Source organism: Alexandromys fortis, unplaced genomic scaffold (genome assembly GCF_014885135.2).
Source record: "Alexandromys fortis isolate MF-2015 unplaced genomic scaffold, M_Fortis_MF-2015_v1.1 scaffold_165, whole genome shotgun sequence".
Taxonomy (NCBI): Eukaryota; Metazoa; Chordata; class Mammalia; order Rodentia; family Cricetidae; genus Alexandromys; species Alexandromys fortis.
Genome location: NW_026068038.1, coordinates 2,947,389 through 2,973,068, shown reverse-complemented (window position 1 = coordinate 2,973,068; position 25,680 = coordinate 2,947,389). Strand labels below are relative to the sequence as shown.

The 25,680-nt window shown below is 54.5% G+C and overlaps 1 protein-coding gene across 3 annotated transcripts in view; it reads left to right on the top strand.

Annotated features, from left to right (window-relative positions):
• The first annotated feature begins 1,255 nt into the window (after positions 1-1,255).
• The window catches only part of Cbfa2t3 (CBFA2/RUNX1 partner transcriptional co-repressor 3), a 50,308-nt gene continuing 25,883 nt past the window's right edge, over positions 1,256-25,680 (top strand). For 2 of the 3 annotated variants that reach the window (XM_050165249.1, XM_050165248.1), the window contains exon 1: positions 1,256-1,559. The gene's annotated coding sequence lies outside the window, so the exon portion shown is untranslated. The remainder of the gene's footprint in view (positions 1,560-25,680) is intronic. The other variant, XM_050165250.1, reaches the window with a different exon arrangement.

Here is a 25,680-nt window from a genome sequence, read left to right as displayed (position 1 = left end):
CCAGACTAGGGTTGGATACCATTTTCCACGGAGGGAGAACTAGGGGACCAAGGTGGCCAGGATGGGGGAGGACCGCTGTTTTGTGGATTCCTAAGAGGCAAGCAGCAAACGTGGAGTGGGAGGGTTTTTTTTTTTTGGCATATTGCTAGATTTTTATTCTTCACATGCAAATTTATGCTTAATGAGATTAAAATCAAGGCCCTGCTGATCTGAAGTTCTGGCCCCTTCTGCTTCCGCAGACCGTGACCCTGGGTCTCCCCTAGTCTCAAAGAAGCCAAGTGTATGAGGAACAGTGGGAAGAGAAGGGAAGAAAGTGCAGCGAGTTTGCTCAAATGTACTAACCAGAGGAACGCCTGGGACTTGTCACAGGGCGCTTCCAGGCAAAGTGGGCAAAGTGGGTGGGGAGAAGGCTCAGAGGAAGAGGAGAAAGTAGGACACGGACAGGCAGAAATAGCGGCTGGGGGCTTTTCCTCAGGTTGACATTAAAATGAATGATATGCAAACGAATGCAAAGCATATGCGAACGATGGGCCCGAGGGCGGTGGGGAGAACCAGATCCTGAGCCCCTCTTGCAGCAGGTCGCCTGGCGCCTAGGGGACCAAGGCCGTGCGCGGCGGGAGTAGCGCGCCCCCTGCCGGCCGAACGCGCTGGTGGCCCGAGTCCCGGGAGGGCTTGTGGGGGGCGCGGCGGCCGAAGGAGGGGCGCCCGCCTCCCGACCGAGAGTAGACACCGCGGCTCCAAGAGCAGCGAGGCCGTCGGGCTGCGACTGCTCCGAGGTGGGTGTGCGCGGTGCGCTCAGCTCGCCCGCCCTCCCGGGGCGCGGCCTGCGCGGGGCGGGGGCGCACAGCGAGGAGTCCACCCCGCACTAGGTTGCCCCGCGCCGCACGCACTCCGCACACTGGCTGAGCGCTGGGGCTCCTCGGCCCGTTCTCACTCCACAGCCCCGCGCTCCTGCACCCACACGGGGTTCCACGCGTGGCCTGGCGCTCTTGAGGTCCCCGAGTCCTGAGTCGGGTCCCATAGCCAAATCCGCCGGGCTCGTCCTGGGGCCCGGCGGCCACCCAGGCGGTGGAGGCGGGAGCCACTCTGGGCGTTGGGCGGCGCCGGGCGCACGGAACCGGGCCTCTCTCCCGCGGCCGGCGCCCCGGGGCGGAGCGAGCGCGATGGGCGCCGGGCTGGAGGCAGGTGGCGCAGCGGCGGCCGGGCGCGGGAGGCGGGGGCGGAGCGCGCGGGGCGGGGGCCGTGGGGCTCCGTGAGACGCGCGGGCGAGCGCGCGGCAGCAGAGCCGGAGGCACGGCGGCTGGACCCGGCGGCCGCCGAGGCCGAAACCGCCCGGGCGGCGTGCGCGCTTTGTTCCCGCGCTGGGGGCCGAGCGCACTCGGCATGGCCCAGGCGGCCGCCCCGCCCGCCCCGACCCCGCCGCGCGCCTGAGCCCCGCGCGGCGCGAGAAGACAGCGTGCGGATCGCCCCCAAGTTATGGAGGTGGCGACCGAGTGAGAAGGAAAAGCCACTTCGAGAACCGGGTTGCTAGAGAGCGACAGTCCGCTGGAGCCCAGACCGTAAGTGCCGCCTCTGCCCCGCTCAACGCCGACGCTGTCACCCTACTCTGCCGATGACTGCCCTCCCGGGGGTCCGCACTGCGCCCTCCGCCCCTTCCCGGGCACTTTACAAAGTTCGTGCCCACGGCAGGGTGGAGCCAACTCTGCCCACTCATTTAACCGAGTGCATCCACCCTAGGTGAGCAGACAGCTTGACCTGTCCAGGGTGTGTGTGGTTAACATTTAGGTGGGAGATGAGTCGGTGGAGGAGTACGGATTCACCACCACCCGCAGGCGCCCCCTGGGGTTCTGGGTTTCCTGACAAAGACTGGTAGCCTGAATGCCAGTGCTCGGTACTGACTGGAGAAGCAGAGGGCAACCACCGGGGAGATGGGGCTGGCAGGAGAGGGTCTGCTGCTTCCTCTAGCCCTTCCCTCCCCCCCTTCTTATTTTGGTCCCAGGATCAGCCATTAAGGCCTTGGGGCTGAGCATCCTTCCTGGTGGTGGGGAGGGGGCTCATGACCGCCCTCCCTGGGGTCCTGACAGCCAGGTGCAGGCACAGCCTCCGGCTCTGATCCTTCTCACAGCCTTTGGGAACGGTCCATCTGTGTGTAGGGCAGGCCCAGAGCCAGGCTGTGGGAACAGCGGGGAGGAGGTGTGAGCACCGTGGAGGGACAGATGGCTGGAGATTCAGCCGGAGTCGGGCTGACTAAGGTGGAGCAGAAGGCAGCCAGGCTGGCAGCTTCTGGCTTGGAGCCGCCGACTCTGAATGCATAGCCCCGAACTTAGTGTGTTTGGGCTTCTTGACCAAAGTGCTGAATGGACTTAGAGTGCGGGGACCCCTAGCCCATGAATAGAACTATCTGATCATGTGAGCTGAAGCCCAGTTCCTCTAAATAACAGAAAATCTCCCGCTCCTGTTTGTGGGGTTGATCCCAGTAACTGTCACACCCGTCCCTCTTACCCTGAGGCCAGGATGTGGCTTCATTATGTCTGGCTGGGTGTGTGCTTCCTCCCAGCGATCAGAAACAGGAGGTTCCCAGGCAGCCACTCAGAGGATGGGGCTGGCGGAAGACAAAGGGAGCGGTCACTGTGCCCTGGCATTGCCCTTGCAAGTTGCTGGAAGGTTTCAGAAACTTCTCAGGGCTGGGATTCTCTCATCATCTCCCCCAAATCCCAGGGGCTGGTCCCAGAGAGTTCAGCCATACCTGGCCAGAATGCACTTGGCTCCCAGCCTGGGAAGAGGTAGGAAAGCCTTGTGGATAATTCCTGGCCTTGTGCATGGAAGGCTGTGGATAGGGACACATTGGGGTCACACTTTCACCCACCCCATCCACCGAAGGGCAGAAACTAGAAAATGTGGTTGTCCCCAGTTGGCACTGGGAGCCCATCAAGCTGGTGAAATGATGCTATCTGCGACTGTGTTTTGCAGGGCCACAGCCACTCTTGTGCACAGAGAGGGAAAAGCAGAGAGAGAAGGAACAGATGTGATGCTTGGTGCTGCCCGGGAGCTAGACAGACGCAGGGAGGGAGAATATCACGTTAGGACTGATTTTCTGGCGGAATCCACCCTCATGGGAGGTGCTGTGATCTTGATGATTGGGGAGAGAAGGGAGGGCCATGTGTACCTGGCACACCACCATGTTGTTGCTTGTGCCAGCTCAGACTGGCATATGGAAGACACCCCTGGACAGCTCCCTGCAGGATGCTCTGGGCTTGCTGTGGGCCACCCACCAGCCCTCCAGGTCCCTGTCAAGCTCTTCCTCTGTCACTGGGTTATCCATGTAATTGAGTTACCACCTCCAGGAAATCTCTCTGATTGGTCTCCACGTATTTTCATTTCTGCATGACTGGAAGACACTCATTTTCCTTCCTACATGAGGATCTGTAAATGCAAACGCCGACAGGCTGGGTCACTGGGCCACAAGATCTGAGCCAGTGGGATTGCCCACCATGGAAGGCCAGGCTTAGCTGCAGCCTCCTCTGAGGCAGGCAGGAGGGGATGTCAAGAGAGGCATTCCCACCACCTTCTGGAATGGTCTTCCCTCCCCTGCTGCGCCGCAAGCAGGATGAGTTTGGGGCTTTCTGATTCATTCTCTGCCTCCCACATGCCAGGGCAGTGGGACGATGGTAAATTTAATGGATCTGGATTTCCTCCACCACCAAGAGGGAAGAGAACCCACCTCGCTCATTCATGTCTGCACAGATGTGCGTGCACACACAAGTGTGCACAGGATCCAGCACAGGACAAGCAGCACACAGACAGAGGGCTGCCTCCATGGAGCTTCCTTGCCTGGCCATTGTTCCCTCTGGGTCTGCGTGCTGCATGCCAAGGGTCACAGCATCTTCTTTAGCAGTGACTATGAGCATCAGAACTTAGCTCATTGTCTGGTCTAGATGGGTGCGCAATGAACAAGCCTAGGTGGGATGAGTTTGATGACTGTCTGGTCCCTCCAAGCTTTGTAGTCTCCCCTGCCTGTGTCCTGGGATCCTTATGCCAGGTCTTCTCTTAAGCATCCTTGGAGCTCTGAGTGTATCCCAAGGGCTGCAAGCCACCAGGGTTGATGGTATGGATGGGGAGCCCTCTGCTGGGCTTCCTCGGGCAAGTGGGGTAGAGCTGTCTCAGTCCCTGCTGAGCCCCGTTGCCAACATTATTGGCCTTCACGATGCCAGGCCACCCAATCCCTGGTTCAGACGTCACAGAATTGGGGGGTGGGGGTGTCGCTCAAAACCCTCTGGAAACCACTGGAACAGTGTTTGGCTCTTACAGTGGACACAAACCCACTGTAGCATCCGCTGAGCAGTGTTACCCCCTGGGTGCCCTGAGGGTGGTCACCAGTGGGATTTGCTGAGGCTCCTCTACCTGTGCAGAGCTGGCCCTGGGGAATGTTTGCCATTGTGCACTAAATGTCTGCTCCATGCCACGTAGAGGTAGATGTCAGAAATAACCCAGGGGGCAGTCTACCTCACCTTTAGGACCTCAGGCTCACCAGATCCAGCGCTGGCCTGCCTCATCTCGCTGGGTCCTTGCAGCAACCCAGAGTGGCAGCCAATATCACTGCCCCCACTTTACAAACTCAGAGAGGTTTGGACCCCAGGGACCGATGGACACTTGGGATTCTCCTGAGTTCTAACCCTGCGAATGAGTTGGCTAACAGTCATGCAGGTTTTATGGATATCTAGGTTGACCAGATGTACCCCTCAGAGGGGAGGGACACTATGTGGAATAGGCCACAGGTCTGAGGCTCCTTTTTACAAGGATTTCCAACCTCTAGACCAGATGAGGGGTGTGGGGCTCGGCCGCTAGCCCAATACGGTTACCTGCTCTTTTGGCCATGTGGCTCTTGGTCTCCCCAGAGAGTGAGTGACTATCCTCCTTTTCTGGTGGGCATGGTGCCCAACGTTCCTAGGCACGGTGAGCAAACTCAGTTCTGTTTCTGAGGTCCCCAGACTGGAGCAGGATGTGCGAGCCGGGTTGCCAGGGCTTCCCTGGTGTGGAAAACGGTGCTTGGTAGAAGTGGCCCTCAGCGGGAAAGGCTGGGCAGGGCCTGGCATCCGGGTGTGCACCTGAGATAGTGGGAATGATAAACACTCCGGTTCCTCATTTCCACCTCCAGGCTCAGCCTGACCAGGTGGAGAGTGGCTTGGCAGAGCCACCCCTTCCCCTGAGCGACAGTGCACTTCCTGAGGCAATAAAACACAAGTTCAAGCTCCTGCTTTTTGTAATTCGTGAGACCTCAGGGCAAGCCAGATGTCACTGGGAAGGAAAACAAAGATGAATTTGGCCATAATAAGGAAGGTTTCTCCAGGCCAAGACTCCTAGAGCACAGCCTGCAGCTCCTGAGCTCCCTGGCCCTCTCCACCTCCCTTTCAGCCATTTATCCCTGTGCTCCCAGCCTCCCGGGCAGATCCAGAGGCTCCCATAGGGGCAGCAGAATAGTCTCCTGTTTACCCAAGGGACAGGAGAGAGGCGACAGAGGGGATGGGAACATGGGAACACTCCTAAGTGTTCCCCTAAGGACCTTAAGGACACCCCTAAGGACAGGAGAAGAGGGCCCTTCGTATACCTCGGACCTCCAAGGCTGACTAGTGGGAATCAGAAGGAAATGTGCCCCACCCCACCCCACCCTGGAGCATCAAGGAGACAGCCCAGAGAAAACCCACTTTGACTGTGGTTGTTCCCATATTACAGAGAAGGTGCATGTTAAGAGATTTGGGGCCCCTACCCATTTGTGGAGTCTCTCTTCTGTCCTCAGAAAGGAAAGGGACACCACTCTGGCTTTCAAAGCCTCATCCACAGCTGTGTGGCCTGCTGCAAATTACTTGCCCTCTCTGTGCCTCTGATTTCCAATATGTCTGTTGACGGGTCCAGACTGTCCTATCCACTCCTCAGAATACCTAGTGCCATCTCTGGGTCTAAAGTAGATCAGGTAGCCGGACTCAGGTCTCCCTCTTTTCTTCCTGGCCCTGTGCTGAATGCTTGCGCTCTTGTTCTAGCGAGCAAGATGGCCTCCTACACAGCGCCTCCGCTCTCGTGGAGACAGCAGTGAGCATGGAGCCAAGCCTGGCTGTGTGTGCCATGCCCTTTGAATATCCACTTTATGGAAGGACACCAGAGCTGGTAGAGCACACCTTGAAGCTGCTCAAGGAGACGTTACCAGGTGTGCACATAGGGCTCTCACTGTGGCTCTAGGGATGTGGCACGTACCGCAGGGTGTACTGTACTCAGGGACCCAGAGCGCCCTCACAGAGGTGACCCATTTAGCTGAAGCCTCTGCCGGGCAGGACTCTGGGCTCCAACCCCAAGGCTTTCCTCTGGGCCGAGGAAGATCACTGTGCAGAGCCTAGAGAGGCCCTGCAGCATCCACACAGAGGTCACAGCAGTGCTGAGGGATGTGTGCCGCATGGGACCGCCAAAAGGGCCTGAGCAGATACTTTGTGTGCCTGAGGACCTGATCCATCTGTGGAAGACACCCCCAACTCTTACTCTGCCCCCCATAACCTCCACAAAGCCCATCAACCTGTCTGTAGGGCACTGTGTGTAGCTTTGTAGAGGGTATCTGGGCAAGGCTGCTGTGTAGACAATGACAACAGCTAGTCTGTGGCAGGGCTATGGGGACCTATGTGTATACTATGCAAGCAAGTTCAGGTGTGTAGGTATATGTATGTGCAGTGCGGAGACACAGTGTGTCTTGTTGGGGACCACTTGGCGTGTTTTCAGGGTTCTTCCAGTTATAGTATGTCTGTCCCTCCCTCATCCCCCCACCCTATAGGTTCTCACTATGTGACAAAACTCCTTACATAAACCAGGCTGGCCTCAAACTCTTTGAGACCCACCTGCCCCTGCCTCTGCTTTCTGGGAACTGGGATTAAAAGTGTGCACCACTGGCCCAGCTTCTGTGGCTGAATGATGTTCTTCTGTGTGCACAGGTGGACATAGTATTTCTGAATTCCTGTTGGCTATCAATTGAAATGTGTGCCGTTTCTATCTCTGGTTATGATGACTTGTGCTACGTTGGGCATCAGGCAGATCCGAGGAGTGGGTCTGTGTTTGCTGGCTTTCAAAAGAGAAAAGCCACCTGCCTAGTGGCCAGGGCTGGCTGTGTGGTTGGTTACCTGGTCCTCCCTGCCAGGGACAGGTGGAATAAGGAGTGCCACCCCAGGTCCCCTGCTGGCTTAGGGATGCCTGACCAGTGCCTGTAGGGGGTTGTTTGAACAGCAGTAATTCTGCCTGCAAGCTGTCATCGTGTTTGATTCCACAAACAGCCACCGGGCTCCCCAGCACCTGCTCTGTGACCAGATGGTCTAAACCCAGTTTTGTCCCCAACCTCCCTGCTTCTGCCCTTGTTCCCGAGTCCATCCTGTGTGGGCGGGCAGAGGCGTCCCCGCCAGTGCCTGTCAGGAAGGAAGCTGAGCCACAGATTTGAAAACCACATAACCCTCATCCCACTGACCACTCGCTCTGTTCTGCCTCTTCCCTGTTGCCCAGATGTGCCAGGCCCTCTGCCTCCGGGTCCTTTGCACTGCCTGGTTCCCTCTGCCTGTAATACTCCTGCCTCCCGGGATGTACATGGCTCCCACCTTCTCTTCCTTGCCCGAATGTTGCCTCTTTGGTGACACAGACCCACTATCACCTCCTCTGTTTTATTTTCCCAGTGTAGGACGCAGCCTACACTGTGCCATCTTCTGCTTCCAAGCATCAGGCCCAGCCATCCAGCTGCCTTCCTGGCATCTCTGGGGGCAGGTTTTGTCCATTCCAAATCACCTCCTTTGGCAGGAGAAAGTCTGTGTCTAGCTGCAGAGTCCCTGCTGGCTAAGAGGCTCTCCACGGGACTGAGGGAGCGTCACTTGCTGAACGCTCTGTGTCTGTACCCCACCCCTGCCTACAGGGTGGCAGCGTCTTGAAGTCTCAGTCCCACTAGTCCGGGAGGCAGCTTGGGGTCAGCTGGATGTTCCTGGAACTGTTGATCCCCCAGATAGACATTTCCTAAGGGACCACACCAGGCGATTGTGGTCCCTAGAGGAACAGAGGAAGGAGAGGTGCCGACAGGGAGAGCAGCAGCTCATGGGGGACCCCAGAATTCACCCCTTTGCATAGATAGGATAGATGGTCCCACAAAATGGCTGTTTTGCTTTGCTCACAGGTTCTGGGGAAGGATGGGGACAGAGCCCATGAGGACAGTATCCCTGCCCCATGTCCTCTGGGAGTTTCATGCCTTGGCCGCCAGGGCCATCAATGCATCAGAAGCAACCTGAGTGAGTGGTGGGAGGCTGGTGCTGGGGCTGCAGCTTTTTCTAAGCGGACCTTGGAGCCCTGCAGGGCTTTCGGTATGGCCTTGGGTGGAGGCCTGAGCAGATGTGCCATCTGGGGAGCAGTACTGCCTGCTGGAAGGGGAAGCGAGAGTCAAGCTGACCTCTGGGCACACATAGGAGGGTCAGGACAGGCTGGACCTTGGGCATCCCAGTAGTGTCTGCACCCTGAGTGGATGATACCAGGCCTGAGGAGGAAGTGGTATGGTGGGGGAGGCAGATGATCTGTTCCTCACTTGCTTCTCAGTCTCCCCCAAAAGGCCAATCCATCTGGTAGCCACAGACCACCCCATCCTGGAGCAGCTGAGATCCTCCTCTGGCTGGTGTGCCCCTGTAGCCAAGGTTGCCGTGTCCCTGACTCTGACCCTTACAGGACCAGGACAGGGAGGCTGGTGGAGAAGAGCAGATGTCCCACCTCCCATGGCCCAGCCCCTCTTCCAGCTCCTGGACAAAGGGCAGAATCCCAGTACCAGACCCCCTGAGGACACGGTGAGCCAATTATGGTTTTTTTTTTGTTTTGTTTTTTTATTGTTTTGTTTTTTCAAGACAGGGTTTCTCCGGGGCTTTGGTTCCTGTCCTGGAACTAGCTCTTCTAGACCAGGCTGGCCTCGAACTCCCAGAGATCCGCCTGCCTCTGCCTCCTGAGTGCTGGGATTAAAGGCGTGCGCCACCACCGCCCAGCCCAATTGTTTTTTTTACTTCTCGCCAAATCTGAAAGCAGGGGCCCTCTCGATGTACAGAGTGACGTGGTGTTCAGGGCTCCATCCTTGCAGGAGGGGTGGGTGGGCTGCACGTGGGAACCCGGGCTGTGGAGCAGCTCCAAGAGTTGCAGGGTTGCCCCTGGATCCCCTCATCTGAGACGTTGGCCTGGAGCTGCTCACAGATGGGCAAAGGCTCTACAGATGGATGGATGGCTGTGGAAGCCTGCATTCAATGCCAGCATTCTGAGACCTCTGTCCTCAGTTGAAACAAAATGCAGCAGGTAGGGAACATTCCTTTGACAGTGACTGACACCTGCTACAGGCTAGTGTGGTCCAGAGCCCAGCAAGTGTTTCCCTGTGTCTGAGAGGGACAGTGAGTGGAGGGGATAAATGGTGGAGTTGGAGTCTCAGCCGGGACCATGTGAGGTCCCTGGCTGGCTTGGTCTCCTGAAGGGATTATGCTGAAACCTGCTGGGGATCAGGGTCTCAACCACTTATTTTGTGGTTGTGCAAAGGCCCTGAGGCAGGCATCCTGAAGGTGGTGGCAGATTGAAGTTTGTTGCGCTGAATTTCAGGAGACAACTTGAGGCCTTGGCCTGTCCTTCAGTGGTGAGCACACTCCTGGTGTGTGCACAACCCTGGGTCCCACCCCAGTGCAAAAGATGTCAAAAGATTATGTCACAGCTTTTAAGCACCAGAACCACTGTTCTACATGGCAGTGGCACCCTGAGCCCCAGGGGACAAAGGTATGTTGCCTCTCACTGGTTGTTCTAGGTTCCTTCTCTTGCTAAGACAAAGTACTCTGACCAAAAGCACAATGTATTCATCTCAGCAATTCTACGTCATAGTTCATCGCGGAGGGTAGAGACTCAGGGTAGAAACAGAGGAGAGGCTTGCTTGCTGTTCCACAGAGTATAACCTCCAAGGACTACAGCCGAAGAACTACAGCAGGAACAATGGAGGACGCTGCTTGCAGGCTGGCTTATGTACAACTAGCTTTCTTACATAGTTCAGTGCCACCTGCCTAGGGCATGGTGCCTCCCACAGTGGGCTGGACCTGCCTACCTCAGTGAACGGTCAGAAAGTGCCCCACAGACAGGCCCATGGGCAGTCTGATCTAAGCAGTTCTTCCGCTGAGACTTTCCTCTCAGATGGCTATAGGCTGTGTCAAGCTAACAGTTAAAGCTGGCCATGGTACTGAATATTATAGGAGCAAGCTTTCTGACCTCTTGGTGTGGTGTCACTTAAAGTCAGTCTCCAGCATGGAGGCGGTGGCCCTTAACCCTCAGGAGGCAGGAAAGAGGTGGCCAAGGTGAGAGCCTGCTAAAGAACACACACACACACGCTGAAGATCACACACATACACACACGTTGAAGAACATACATGCTAAAGAACACACACACATGTTGAAGAACACACACACACACACACTGGCTTCTCTCCTAAGAACGTCCTACAGGACGAGCTACAGAGGATAGACCATTCCAGCCAGCCGCTTATGGTAACTGCCTCTCTGCTTGGAAAAGTGCCTGCCAGGTTCTCCTGTTTGTTGGAGTTCCTAGCTGTTGTACACACCTGCAGATCCCTAGAGTGAGCATCTCAATGGGGTGACCTCAGGCAGCTTCATACCCTCTATGGGACTCTGTTGTCCTCGCTGTTAATGGAAGCAAGCACCCTCTTCCCCGGAACATTCCCCAAGGGCTCTACCCCCAGATCTCAAGGTCCCCTGAATCCATTTGGTGGGATGAGTCAAAATACCCATAAGGTTCCCCCTGGAAAGGTAGGCAGCTTAGCAAGCCCCACGGCTCCCCCAGAGCAGCTGCACCAGCACCAACACCAGCCCATCTGCCTGCCTGGAACCTTCCCAGGGCCAGAAGAGGAGATTAACAGGGCTAGGACGGGAAAGAGTTTCCACGCACTGTGGATCATCCTTGTGTCCTAAAGCTGGGAAGGCAGAGGTAGAGCTGGGCTGTCTGTCTCTCTGTGTCCACCAGGGTCTCTCTGTGTCCACCATGGTGTGGTATAGAGCTGAGATGATGTGGACACCCTGCGCCTTCAGACATGACCAGTGGGAAACCCCACACAAGGCTTACATTAGACATGTGCCTCTGTTGTCCGCATAGTCAGGGTCTTTCTCTATCTGTGTGGATCACTGTGTGCTCCCCAGATCCAGGGCTGGGCAAGTGAGCCTGAGTTCTTTTACTATATGGTGACTTAAGCTTGTAATCCCAGCATCCAAGAGGCTGAGGCAGGAGGAACGATAAGAATTCAAGGCTATCTTGACCTGTATACTGGGTTTCAGACCAGCCTGAGCTACGGAATGAGACTCTCTCTCAGAAAACAAAATTTGACATCAACATGGCAGTGTACACCTGAAATCCCAGCACCCAAGAGGCCAAGGCCCTGGAGCTTGAGGCCGACCTGAGCTACAGAGTGAGTTCCAGGCTAGGCAGGGCTAGAATGAGACCTTGTCTTAAAGGAACAGGCAAATAGACAAAAGCTGAGCCACGTGTGGACGCCTCCACCTCCCAGGTGTGTCCTAGTTCCCACAACAAGCCTGGATAAGACCTGGGTAAGGACTCCATTCTCTGGTTGTCCTGGGAGAGTGTCCTCCAAGAAGGAGCACAGTGGACTTTAGGGAGTCCAGTGTCCATGTTCTAACACAGGACCTTATGTCAGGGCTCTTTCCCACTCGACAGCCACCACAGGTTGTTCGGAGATCAGAAGTGACATGCTGAGCTGCATTCAGAAGATGCAGCCTCCACTTCCTGTGAAGCACGGAGCGAGACCAAGCCTCTGCTCCTCCATGACATAGCTGCAGTTTCGTCTTCTGTGTAGGGCATGCATGCGCCTTATAGCTCAGACCAGTCATAGCTTAGACCCTCACGCTAACCAGTTGGTGTTTGCAGGAAATGTGGGCTACAGATGCTCCAGAAGGCGCTCCAGCTGCGGCTGCTTTGTGATCCTGCAGCAGGAGCCTGGCCTGGACCCCTGCAACTGGGAACTCACAGGCACTGCCTTGGAGAAAGGGCAGAAAGGCCTGCATGCCCATGTACTCCCATTTCCCAGTAAGAATTCCAAGGAACCCTCCCCCCCGCCCCCCCCCGCCCCTCTCCACAAAGTAGACACTGACTTTAACCCTAAAGCTGTGCCCTCCCTCACCTTCCTGCTCTGTGGTCCATCTCATCCAGTCTTGCCAAGTACAGAAGGCATGGGAAATTCAGTGTGCCCTGTGTCGAAGCCAAGCAGCCATGTGAATGAGGGTTGAGGGCCTGTGTGGGGCAGGCTGGCTCTCTTTGCTGTGCTTTGGCAGTCTGACCCTCCCTGGGCTTCTGTTGCCCTGTCTATGAAACGGAGATTGGAAAACCCTTTCCTTTCTCATCCTTATCATCTACCAAGCACAGGCTGGGAGGGTTAGATAAGCTAACATCTCGCCCGGGGCACAAGCTGTGCTGCCAGAATGTGGTCTCCCCTCTGACACTGACCAGTCCTGGGAATTTGACCTTGGATGGGCCTCTGCACTTGGCGGCCCAGCTTGGAGGTCACGATGGCCAGCTGCGATGCTCCCCAGAGGAGGCAGGCGAGGCTTCCTCCCTCCTTGAAAACAAACGGTGCTGAGGTTGGAGAGGAAGTACCAGATGAGTAGATCTGGAGCAGTCGGCACCTATCTCAGGTGTAGTGAAGGGTATTCAAATTGTGAGGGCCCAGAGCACCCATGTAGTCAGTACACAGTGCTGGTGCCCATCCCTCCCGGGGATCCCTGACCCCAGCAGTAGAGCACAGCGTGACTGGCTAGGTGAAACCCTGTGCTCCTGTCCTCCAGCCTTGCCTTTCAGTGGGAGCCAGGGAGCTGTATGTGGACAGCCCTCCGTCCCTGATGTCCTGTATCAACAGGACCTGACTGCAGAGTCCTGGGGCAACTGAGTGGGAATGGCAGAGGCAGCTCGGGCCAGACCCCCACCCAAGAGACTCTGAGAAAAGGCGCCTGCTTGGCAGCTTTGGATCAGGAAATCCCTGCTGGCAGGATGCCACCACCTCCCTGCCACCCTGATCCGTCACCAGCCAGACATATTTCGGATCCTTGCCAGGCATGGGGGGGAGGGGTGTCGGGGGAGGGATGCACCCAGCCCCCCTACTCCATGCCATCCTTGCCGCTGCCTGTGTGTAATTAACAGAGTAATTAAAAACAGGATGAGTTAATTGGTATTCATTTATGTGGCAGATGTTTTTAATTGAGGCAGGAAACAATTTACCTGTTTACATAAACAATGGCAAAGGCAGGCTTGTAAAACACATTTTAAAAAAAAAAATTTTTTTTCCTCCCCCTGCCTGAAAAGAAGAATTGAAACCACTGGGTCTCCCCTGTGTAGCCCTGGCCTCACAGTACGAGTGGGAGTCTTGCAGTGGGGAGGGCGGGTGGCTCCGGCCTGCCAGGAGGAAACATCTGTTTGCCGGTTGCTTCCAGCAAAGGCTGTTTCCTTAAATTCTGAGAAAGGATGTGCTGTTCCTAGGTTGTGGGAGCCTGCTTGGGGTGACAGCTGTCCAGGCCACTGTGGTCATCGGAAGGCCTGGCAAAGCGAGGTCCAGCCAGATCTAGCTAACCCTCTGGGCTCACACTCTTAGTGTGCTGTTGTCTGGGTCTGTATAATGGGCTACCATGCTTCTCGGACGGTGACTGAGATTTAGAGTGAAATAAAAATTTTAAATTCCATTCCCCTTCCGTAGTCACCTGTCAAATACTCGCTGGCAGCAAGGGCTCTGGGGCCCTGTAATGTACATTCCCCCATCACAGGGACTTCGAGCGGGAGGACTCAGCGGCACCTGCTGGGGAGGGCACAGAGAGCTGGCACGTGAGAAAACCTACCCTTCCGAAGTCACCTGATCACAGTGACACAATTAAGCACTTACTGTATGTCTGGCCTGCTTTTCACTTTGTGACATGCATGTTAATAACTCTTAATTCTCTATGTTGTTCCCATGGTAATGCCCGAGAGAGGGGTAGGATGTTCCCATTACAGTTCTTAGGGCCGGAGAGAGGATAGAATGTTCTGGAATCCATCAGGCATGAAGGAGTTCTACCTTGGGGTGGCAGAGGGTGTGGTCCTCCTTGACTCTAGACTTTGTAGACTAAGGCTTACCTGGAAAGTCAGCAACAACTTTTATTTATTGTTTGTTGGGGCTGGGGGCCATGAATGTGGAAGTCAGGAGCTAGCTTTCGGGTGTCAAGCCTCTCCTCCTGCAAGCTCTGGAGTCGGAACTTCGCAGTAAGACATGGGAGCAAGTGTTCTTATCTACTGGGACATCCCACCAGCCCCACAGCCATAGATTTTTTTTAGGTCATCCAGAGGACAGGACACTGGACAAACAGTCTGTGGGGGTTCTGGGCCGGTAGCTGAGTGGCCTCAGAAGAATGTCAAACTTTCAGAGCACATGGCTGGGCCTGCCCAAGGCTATAAGCCCTGACCTCAGTAGTGTCCTCACAAGCCCCCAGCAAAGGCCCAGACCTACGTAGCTTCCCTGGGGTCTTCTGACAGCCTGTGGTCTCCTCTGCGTGAGCAGGAGATTCACAAGTTCCCCCTGATGTGGTCTCAGACCCAGGTCCTAGGCCTGGCCCTTGCTGAGCCTTCTCAGGGCAGCCCTGTGCCCTAGGTAGGGAAGAACAGAATGTTCCGGGGGGAACTGGGTATGCTGTCACCTGGGCAAGACAGGAGAAAGAAAGCCATAGGCCTGTCCTTTCCAAACTCTGAGGAAGTGCTGGGCTTCCCACAGTGGGCACCACAGAGGGCTGACTTTCCACCAGTTACAGCAGCTCACAGGACACCTGTGCACCAGAAGAAATTAGCAGAGAAGCCCTAGAAGTGAGATGCCCGCCCTGTCCACCCTCCTCTGCCCACCCCACCCTCCCAGGGCCTGTCACTACCTCCTCCGTTAAGGGTGGAAGCCTCAGGTCTCCCCCGTGGACTCTAAATCCCTGTCTTCCATGCGTGTATTCTGTCCATCACTATATCACTGGAGTGGGTGAGGAAGAACGGTCTCCATGTGACACTCAGGTACCACCGTGAGTCCCTGGTTATTGTTTAGCCTCTAGGTGAGCAGCGCTGGTGTTTTGACTTTGCAGCAAACCTCTGTGGGTTCGAGGTGCTGTGGAAATGCTGGGAATCAGAAGAACCCAGGGCTCCTTGCTCCGCTAGCACAGGGAAGTCCTGCTGCTGGCTTGTGTGTGTTTCCGGACTCTTTGCTAACCTCTCCTCAGGGCTTAGGTACTGCCCAGGTCTGGGCTGTCACAGGGCTGGGTGTCACCACCGATGCCAGGTTTACTCACCAGAGACCAAGCGGGACAGATTCTCACCTCAGCAATGGCAAGGAGCTCCTCAGTTCCTCAGTCTAGTTTTGTTGTCCTTTAAAGGATCTGCAGTGATGTTTCTGGTTTGTTCTTGGTCGGTTATGGTTTTGTTGATGTTTATTTCTTTTTTCTTTACAACTTTTTTATTCTCATTGGTGTTTTGCCTGTATATATGTCTGTGTGAGGATTGTTGGATCCCCTGGGACTGGAGATAAAGATAATCATTAGCTGCCATGTGGGTGCTGGGAATCGAACCCAGGTCCCCTGGAAATGCAGTCAGTGCTCTTAACCAATGAGCTGTCTCTTCCAACCCTGTTGCTTACTTCTTTGTTTGAAGTTCTGGTGGTTGAACTCGGAGCCTTGTGCTTGCTAGTACTCTGAACTTCGGCTGCTTATTTATTTGAGACAAGCCTTCCTATGTAGCCCTGACTGGCCTGAAACTCACTATGTAGACTAGGCAGGCTATGAACTCACAGGGATCTGCCTGCCTCTGCCTTCTGAGTGCTGGGGTAAAAGGTATGCACCATCATACCTGGCCTGGTTTTTAATTTTTTTTAAGTATTTGTTTGTTTATTTTGTGTGTGAGAGAGAGGGAGGAAGATAAACACACACATACACACCCGTGTGAGTGCCATATGCATATGCACACAGGTGCCTGAAGAAGCCAGAAGGGACTGTCAGATCCTCTAGAGGTGGCTGTGAACTCTCCAATATGGGTGCCGGAAACCACAAGAGCAGCAAGTGCCCTTTGCCCCTTAACAGTCTCTCCAGCCCTCCCGACTCTTTTTTTTTTTTTTTTAACTTTCTGTTTTGAGACAGGGTCTCACTAAGTTGCCCGGGCAGGCTTTGAGTTGGCAATACTGCCACCCAAACGTCCCAAGTGACTGGAGTTGCAAGACTGCATCTCCGGGCCCAGCTTCCAGTGCTGTACCTATATAGCGATTTAAATTTTTTTATTTCATTGTTAAGATCTATTATGTTTAATTATGTAGAGGAGGGACGTGTGAATGTGACTCCAGGCACCTACAGAGGACAGAGATATCTGAGCCTCCTGGAACTGGAGTTATAGGCTGTTCTGAGTCCCTGACATGGGTGGGAACTGAACCCCAGTTTCCTGAAGAAGAAGAAGTATGTTCCCTTAAGCCGTCTTCTACCCGCACCTTCTTTCAGCTCATTTAGTGACGCTTGTGGTGACTTGCAGTGACTTCTCTTTGCTGTCACTGTCTCCTCACTGCCTCCAACCCAACAGAATTCATTCTCCTCCACCACCCAGAGGTGACCCAGGCTTGGCACTGCCGGTGACAAGGGTGAATTATAACAGTGAATCAAGGACTTGATTTAATATAGGACAGCAGGGAGACAGAGAGGAGGTACCCTTCTCACCTGTGCTTTTCAGAAGCAGCTTCTCCCCCCTTGCAGAAACATCCTATGTACACGTGAGGTCACCTTGTAACGAGCCAGCGTGTTGTACTTTCTCCCTCGGTCACATGCCCTTCACTAGAGAAGGTGTATATGTACACCGTTCACACATGTATAGCCCCCACCCGCTCACACGCACACGTGCACACACCATGTATTCACAGATGCATCCACACACTCGCATGTGTGTGTGTGCGTGCATGCCCGTGTGTGTGTGTGTGTGTGTGTGTGTGTGTGTGTGTGTGTGTGTGTGCACCAGTGTGCATGTGGAGGTAAGAGAACAATCTCAGGTGTCAGCGGTCCTCACCTTCCACTTTGCTTGAGACAGGGTCCCTTGTCTGACAGGTCATAACTGGTTGGTCACAGGTTTCTGAGGTCATCCTGCCCCCACCTCCCATCTTGCCATAGGATCACAGGATCGAAGACCTGTGTTACCACTTCTGGGTCTGAACTCTGACTTCACGCTTGGACATGAAGCACTTGACTCAATGAGCCATCTCCCCTGTCCCATAGTTTTCTTTACTGATCGTTTTTGCATGTCCCCCTGCTGAAAGGCTTGGTCCTGGTCTCTTTTAGGGACATAGTGAGGCACCCTCCCTAGGTGCCCCCAATCACAACATAGCCAGGAGGTTGTCAATGCCAGGGAAGCAGGTGTCATGTACCCAGGTAGCCACAACCCAACCTTGATTATCGTTGCCATTTGTACTTAATAAACCATGCCAGGCTGCTAATGGTGTCTTCTTGGTATCATTGATGGCACAGGGTCTGGGGGTTCAGATCCATCCATGCCCCTTGCGTGCCAGGACTCATGCAGAGTTGAGGGGGTCCCTTCCCCCTGTCCTTCCCCTAGCCTGGCAGCCTCCCCTGGCAGTGGGCGGCCCAGATGGTGGGGCACCTCCCCCACGGCTCTCTGGGAGTTGTTGGCTGTGCAGCCCCAGCAGCTGGGAGAGGAATGTGTCTCCTTTGCAAGGCAGCCGCAGGGTGAGCGGGCTGGACATCTGGATCCCATTTGCAGCCCCGAGAACAGCATGGAAGGCTTTAATTCCAGCATTCCCCATCCTCCCCTGCCTTTTAACTCTGTTTGGTCCAGGGTGCTGTGAGGACTGAGCATGCCAGGGTTCTGGATGCTCTCATAGGCTGGGCCGAGGGCTCCGGCATCTTCTTTTGAAGATTTCTGACCTTAGGTTCTTGTTCTGAAAGAATTACATCACCGTCTCCTGCCCAGGAGTGTTGCCCCGTGTTGCTTGTCCTCATTTTTCCTCCACGTTTTTGTCTGCAGTAAAGGTACACACTGCCGTCTGTATGAATGGTCACTCGTGGCCACTTTTTCATGTCAGTGAATGGCATTGTGGCATTTTTGTAAATCAAGAGACTTTGAGGTATAGCCACACAGAGAAATATACAGTCTGAAGACACTCAGTATACACACACCATCAACAGACATTGCCTGATAGGTCCCCAGACCTTAGGGCCCCTCCTGTCCTGGGAAATTACCTTCCTGACTTTGAATACCATACTAGGCTGTTTGCAAACTTCATATGCAGGGACCCTCGGGTGTGTTCCCTGGAGTCTGGCTTCTTCACTCAGCTGTGTTTCTGAGATGGAGGTGGGTCACACTTTCGTGTATGTTCCTTTCTCGTGATGGGGTAGTTTAGTTCTCTGCTGTGTGGATATATCACTTTTTTTTTTCCTAGACAGGGTTTCTCTGTGTAGCCCTGGCTGTCCTGAAACTAGCTCTGTAGACCAGGCTGGCCTTGAACTCACAGAGCTCTGCCTGCCTCTGCCTCCCAAGTGCTGGGATTAAAAGCGTGCGCCACCACTGCCCAGCTGTATTACAATTCCTGGTGGTCACTTGGGAGGCTTTTATTAAGGCTTCTTATGACCAAGTGGCTAATCTCACTCATTGCTTACAAAGCTATTGTGCCTTGGATGCATTATTAAGATTGGCAGATGCTGACCTGTGGGTTTCCAGATGTAAATCAACCCAGATGTCCCAGTCAGTTATGGGTGTGTAACAAACTACCCCAGACGAAGCGCTATGGAGCCACCACTGACCTCCAGCAGGGGGCACCTCAGGTGAGCTTCATCAGCTCCTGTCCTCAGTTGCTAGTGTGGGAATTTTCTCTTGGGGAAAATGAGCCATTGTATCTATTAGGCTTATGTATAGGGTATGCATGAGGATTACAGGCAGATACAGTGGAACATCTGGCCCAACATGGGTGAGAGTGCCCCACAGTTTCTTTCCCTAGTCCTCCCCAGCCTATATACTCTAGCACCCATCCTAGACCCTGAGGTGCAGTAAAGCCTCCAGATGGTTGGAAGGAGTGACATCAGATGAGGGGCCATGACCCTCCCACCCACTCTTTCTCCGAGGAAATGTCAACAGTCCCCAGGCTGGATCATGACGAACTCTGGCAATCAGGCACAGCTGATCTGGTGAAGATGGCGGCTGTTTTTCTCGGAGGGTATTTACAACAGCTGGCCTTGCCCTTGGCCCTATGGTTGGCCTGGCAGGAGCTGCAGCTCTGTTGAGTGCAAAGGACTCTGGTGACTGTGTCCTCTGGGACAGCTCTACCCATGTGTGTGTCATGCCCCCAAGTGGTCTGAGCCTGTTCACACACAGTCCCACAGGGGAGCGGGTGGGGCTGGGAGCAGGTGACACCAAGCTCTAATGTCTCACGTCTCTTTGACAACACCTAATGATGATAGCCGGTCTGGGGCTGGCCCTGTTCAAAGGACAACTAGTGGACTCCCCTCTCCAGAATGAGCTGGGGCGGGGGTCAAGGAGGATGGGGACCTGGGAAGTGGGGCTGATACCACACCCGCCTTGCAGTGGCCAATTCTGGCACACACTGAGCTCCGGACAGAGGCCCAACTCAGTGGCTCAACAGTCATGAGGGGGGATTCTGTCCCCTACTCATGAGAGGAAGTGCTTGCTGAGCTTACCCAGTGGAGAGACAGGTTCCCCAGTCAAGCTGGTGCAGGGCAGCAGAGGAAGTGGGGGCTATAATAGGGTCACTCAGTGTCAGGCTCTATGCTGGTCTCTATCTAGGGGTGGGAGAGGGCCATCAACATAAGGACCAGCAGCCAAGATGGTTTTTGTATCCTGAGAGGTGCTTCACTAAGCATATGGTAAGGGAGTGAGTGCAGAGACAGGGTGGGCTGCGAGCCCACTCTGATGGACGTGGAGACGGCTGGGGGAGGGGTCTTGCGGATGCAAAGGTGCAGAGGAAGGCTGGGATGTGATGTGGAGTGACCAGAGCAGGTGATATCATAGCCCTGTGCCTCAGTTTCTCCATATGTAAATGGAGTTCTGACACCTCACAGCTTTATGATGTGAAAGGGGAGGGGTCATTCCAAAGCCCAGGTTAGCACAGTGCCTCTGCACAGGGGAGCCAGTCTGACATGGCAGGTTACATATGCATGCTGAGGACAGCCCTCCTCCGTGGCCCCCACGCTGCCCCCACAGGCCCACGTGTAGAACCACGTGTCTCGCCCACATGGAGTGGGTACTCATTCTAGATGCAGCTCCTCTCTTTCCCTTTCTTCGGTTCCAGTGGTGATGGCACCCAGGATCTGGCCCGTTCTAGGCCAGTGTTCTTCCACTGAGCCACCGCCCAGGTCATTTCTGTGCCTTTTGCTTTTGAGATAGGCTCTTGTTGCTCAGTTGCCCAGGATGGCCTAAAACTTACAATCTTCCCCCATTTTGTAGGCAAGAAAACTGAAACTCGGTGTAGGAAGAGGAAACGCCAGTAATGTTTCCATTATAAGCTGAAAGTGGAGCTGTCCCTTCCCTGCCTGCCTCTTGTCCTCTAGGGCTTTAAAGATAAGGACGAGACCCAGACCCAGCCTCCCACTACAGGAACCATAGCAGACTTGGCCCATGAGACCCTTTTGCGTCTGCAGTCTCAACTTGTCCCACCCATAATGTGCTCCCATTTGGTGGTGAGTACTAAGGTTTAGAGTCATATGAGGTAGCCCCTAGTTTTCACAGTTGGAGTAGGAACCAGGACTCCTGCCTCGTAGCCCTCCACTGTTGCCATGGTAACCTTATGACTTTCATTGTCACTATGGACCAGAGATCATGGGGTTCTGGGGTCCTTCTTGAGGTGACCCAGTGCTGGCCTGCAGGACGAACAGTGGCAGCAGTGGCAGGCAGAGTTAAAGCCAGAGAAAGGGCCCTGACTCAGACCTCCGAGGACCAGCCCTGCTTGCTCGGGGTCCTGTCACCGCTGGGGCAGGAGGGCTGCCTGGCCAGTGGAGCAGAGAGCAGGAAACACTAATCCCTGTATTTTTGTATTATTACTTATTCATGGCGGTGTAGGCTGATGGAGACCAGATGTGGGAAGCCACTGGAGCAGACACCTGGGACTCATTAGGGCTGCATCCCACCCACTTCCAAGTTCCCTGCCTCAGGGATCAAAGCCGAGTGCCTCTGATCCTAGCCTTGGACAGGACAGGATGGAGCTCCTCCCCCGGGTCACACTGCTCCCCTAGACATGGAATCACCCGGAGGAAGCCCTCAGCTTTTTGCTGTGCCTTGGGTCTGGGAGCCCATGTCTAACCCAGTCCTTTGCTGGAGATCAGGGTCCAAGTTGCCTCTGTGTGTAGCACAGGGGAGCTCCAGGAGAGGGCTGTATCTCCTGGAAGTTTGTCCTGGGTTGAAAAGTTGACAGTCTTACGAGCCCCGCCCCCCCCCCCAGTGACTCCAGAAGCTGTAGCTAGACCTCAATGTCCAGTACAAGGAGCCCCCACTAAGCCCCCTGCAAGAGGATGGGGATGAGAAGGACAGGCCAATGCCTGCTACATCAGTGGCCTCAAAGGACTTATACCTGCCCCCTAGGGCTATTTCTCCCTGCCCCCGTGGCTGCCCCACCCCCGTGGCTGTGCTGCCCATCAACCAACCCCTCTCATTTTAAAGGGCCCACCTGAACGTTAGGCAGCTGGAAAACCCTCAGGACCAGGACAGCTAGGACATATCCACAATGCATACCCCAAGGCTCTGAGCATTCAAGGAAGGCGACCCTGTCAGCATGGAGCTGCAGTTCTCTAGGGTACCCTTTTGTCCCCAGTGTCACGGGGAATCTCCATATCTCCTCATGATGGTCCTGTGAGGCTTCCTAAAGTGAATCTTTGCTGTGTGGCTTCCTGTGTGTCACATATCTGGGCTCACTCTTCACTGCTTTGCTTGTGTGTGCAAAGGATGAGAGATGTCAGGAGGTAGAGGTAGGTAGATCTCTGAGTTCAAGGCCAGCCTGGCCTACAGAGTGAGTTCCAAGGTGGCCAGGGCTGCACAGAGAAACCCTGTCTTGGGGCAGGAGGGGGTGATAGATGCCTGAGTTTGTTGTTTAGCTTATGAGGGTATCAGGATATTTGTGATTAGATGGGGCTGTAGGCCTTGCAAGGTTGAAAGACGTTTAATTTTTTTATTACATTTATTAATGTAGTATATGTATAGAATGTGTGTAGGGACACATTCCAGGATGTGTATGTGAGAGTCGGAGGACAACTTATGAGGGCTGATTCACTAACTTTTGCCACGTGGGTTCTGGTGTTCAGGATGAGCTCAGGCTGTCAGGTTTGGTGGCAAGCACCCAGTCCTACAAAACCATTTTCAATGGCGATCTCTAAATGGCTGGATGAGTGAACGAGTAGATGGATGGATAGTGCATGCATGGTGCATGCATAGATTAACGGATGGTGCTGGGGAGGCCAATGAGGGTTGGGTAGATGGAAGAGTGGATGGTGGGGAGGGGTGAGTGATGGATGGGTGGGTGGATGATGGGCAGGTGGTGATAGGTACATGGCGGATGGATGGATGGATGGATGGATGGATGCTTGCAGAGTGTGAACTCTGCCAAAGATGCTCCAGTAGTCTATGTGATAGCATCAAGATGTTGAAGCATTCCAATGAGCCTCCCAGTCTTTGGCCTCTGACAGCCATGTGAACACCCCACCCCTCAGTTTTCCCATCTTTCCCATGGGAATGGTGTTGCCCAACTTTCAGATTCTTTAAAACAAAACAAAACAGCAGCCGCTGTGACAAAGATATGAAGGATGAGAAGGTTGACAGCAAAGGCCTGGAGAAGGTGGCATTTGCACAGGGGGACGCTAGCCAGTGCAAAGGCCCTGGGGCAGGAGCATCTGAAACTAGAGAGTGAGACTGAACAGTAGGGGCAGAGGGGACAGTCAGCCTTAAGTGGCAGGCGGGGAATGTGTCCTGGAAGGTTAGCTGACCCTGCTGAATACGAGGAAATACAATCATGTGGGTTTACCTTGGCCTTGGTGGCAGAGTGTTGGACTGCTTCCCAGCCGAATGTAGAGGCTGGAATCCAGAGATAAAGGCTCTGTGTTCCTTACCCACTGTGTGGCATTGCAGTGACCTCAAGTGAACTTGAGTATTGGTTACTCTGACCAGGTTATGAGGATGCAGTGGGGTGATCTCATCTTACATTTCCTGCAGAATGATACAGTAACTCTCCATCTGTCTCTTTCTTTCTCTCCGTGTGTGGGTGGGTGTAGGAGGGGGCTTGCACGTACATGCTTGTGGAGCCCAAAGGACAGCCTTGAGTGTCATAATTCAGGTACCCCCTCTCCCCCTTTTTTTTGAGACAGGGTCTTTCATTGGCCTGAAACTTGCTAAGTAGACTATACTGGCCAGCAAGCCCCAGGAAGCCTGTCTCCCACCTCCCCAGTGCTGGAGTTACAAGACCATGTCTTCGTGCCCAGTTTTTGACATGGGTGCTGGAAATTGAACTCTGGTCCTATGTTCAATCTCTGGCACCATCATATCCAGATCCTCAGCCCTGGAACACAGTAGTTTCATGACGGAAGGAGACAGTAGCCATCGCTAACACACATCTCTCACCATACACATCTGATTTTCACTGCAATCCCCAAATGACAGATGCGAAAACAGACGGGCCACCCGGGTCAGTGTCCTGAGTCTGAGTCCACCCTCTCCAAGTGCCTTTATTTTTTCTACCTTTTATTTAGGACTTGCTGCTTTGGGGGGCACTGGGTCCCCTCAGTATGTGAGGGGTTGGCTGCACTTGTGGAGGAGATACCTAGACCCGGGGGTCTTGGTACCTTTCAGGCCCCTCCCTGACACCCATGTGCCTTTGAGCCCCTACCTGTCTGTGCTCAGCCCAGAAATAGAGGCACAGCCCAGCCATTTCAGCATTCCTATGCAATCTTCACTCGTGTGAATGTGTCCCAAGACTCCATAGAAAAGAAACCTCACATTTGACCTCTTGGAGTGGAGGCTCCCTACCTTGCCATGGCTCAGTTTCCTTATCCGCTGACCTCATGGATTTATGGTGGGGACAGCAAGAGGTGGTGAACATAGAGCTCTCAGGTCAGGGCCAGAGTCTCCATCCTGACTGTGTGATACAATGTTACCTCTGAGACCTGTTGATACACACAGTGACCCAGGTGACTGCAGAGGTCTGTCTGGCTATGCTGCAAGCCAGCCTCTGAATCTGCTAGGGATACAAAGGTCTGAAGAGACCCAGTCAGAAGGATGGTCAGCTCCATGCTGGGCCTAGGCCAGTTCCCAGCTGGGAGGGCGGGCTGGGAACCACAGCCGATGGGGACAGTGATGGATGGAGTGGCCTGTTCCGGCACATTCCATGTTCTTTCCCACAGGCTCCGCCTGGCCTTAGCGAGCTGCTTCCTCTGCGGATACTCAGCAGCATTCAGCTGGGAACTGGGTAATGTCATGGAGGACACAGGAGCTCCCCTGGGCCCACAAGCAGCCATGGGGCCTGGGAATTTTCTGGAGGGTGGGAACAGGGAAGTGGCAGAGACTGGGATGGGCTGGGGGAGGAGCCAGGCCTCCCTCACCCTCCTTCTTCCCTGAGACCATCCTAGACTCTGCCAGCTTCAGGCACCATGGAATGGTATATGAATGCTGCTGTCTCCGAGTTCCCTACTCATTCGAGTCCCTCAGGGGATCCCCAAACCTCTGCCAGGCCCTATATGCAGTTTCTAGGATTCAGGATAGGGAGCCCCCATAAACTCTCTTTTCTGGGGAGGACTGGAGAGAAGATAACATCAGCTCTTAAAAAAAATAGCAGGGGACAGTGGACATGTTTTAGAGACCTTGGAGGCTGACTGGAGTCACCTGCCTGCAGGGGCCCCTGAAACCTGCAGGGCCAGGCTATCCAAATCCAGTTTTATTGCTGGCCTCTCAAGCTGGGTATCCAGGACAAGTCACGAGACCACTGTGCCTTGGTTTCCCTACCTTTAAGGTGGAGCAGCAGGACTGTATGGATGAGGACTGCCAAGGCCTTCATAAAGCAGACATTCCTCGCCACACAGAAGACAGCTATTTGTTGGGGTGCATGATGCCATGAGCCCCTTACCTCATTTCCTTGGGATGAGGGAGCTGGGCACCCCCACACCATCTCCCCACCTGCCACAGCGGAAGACCTACCAGTGTTGTCCTAAGCCAAACAGCATGCGGGAGACAGTGCGGCAGAGAGCATTATCAAACTGATGACAGAAGCTCCCCCACGATCACTCCAGACTGGGTGACCACACAACCCAGTGTCCTTGCTGCTGGTGTGAAGGTTGACCCTAGGGGCACGGGCATGGATCTGACTCCCTGCACATCTCCATGCCTCTTCCACGTGAGTCGCACTGTGGCTGCAGGCAGCCACCATGTCAGTTGCCCGTACTACAGAGCTCACGGCAATGGCTTGGCCTGGAGCTGATGCGCGGTTCCAATCCAGGCTGCCCCACCCACAGACCATAAACTTTGGTGGGTCCCTGGGGCGGCTCTGGGGTCAGTAGCTGTCACCTGGAACATGTCAACAGTGCTGCCACCAGGACGGCTGTGATTTTTTTTTTTTTTTTTTTTTTTTT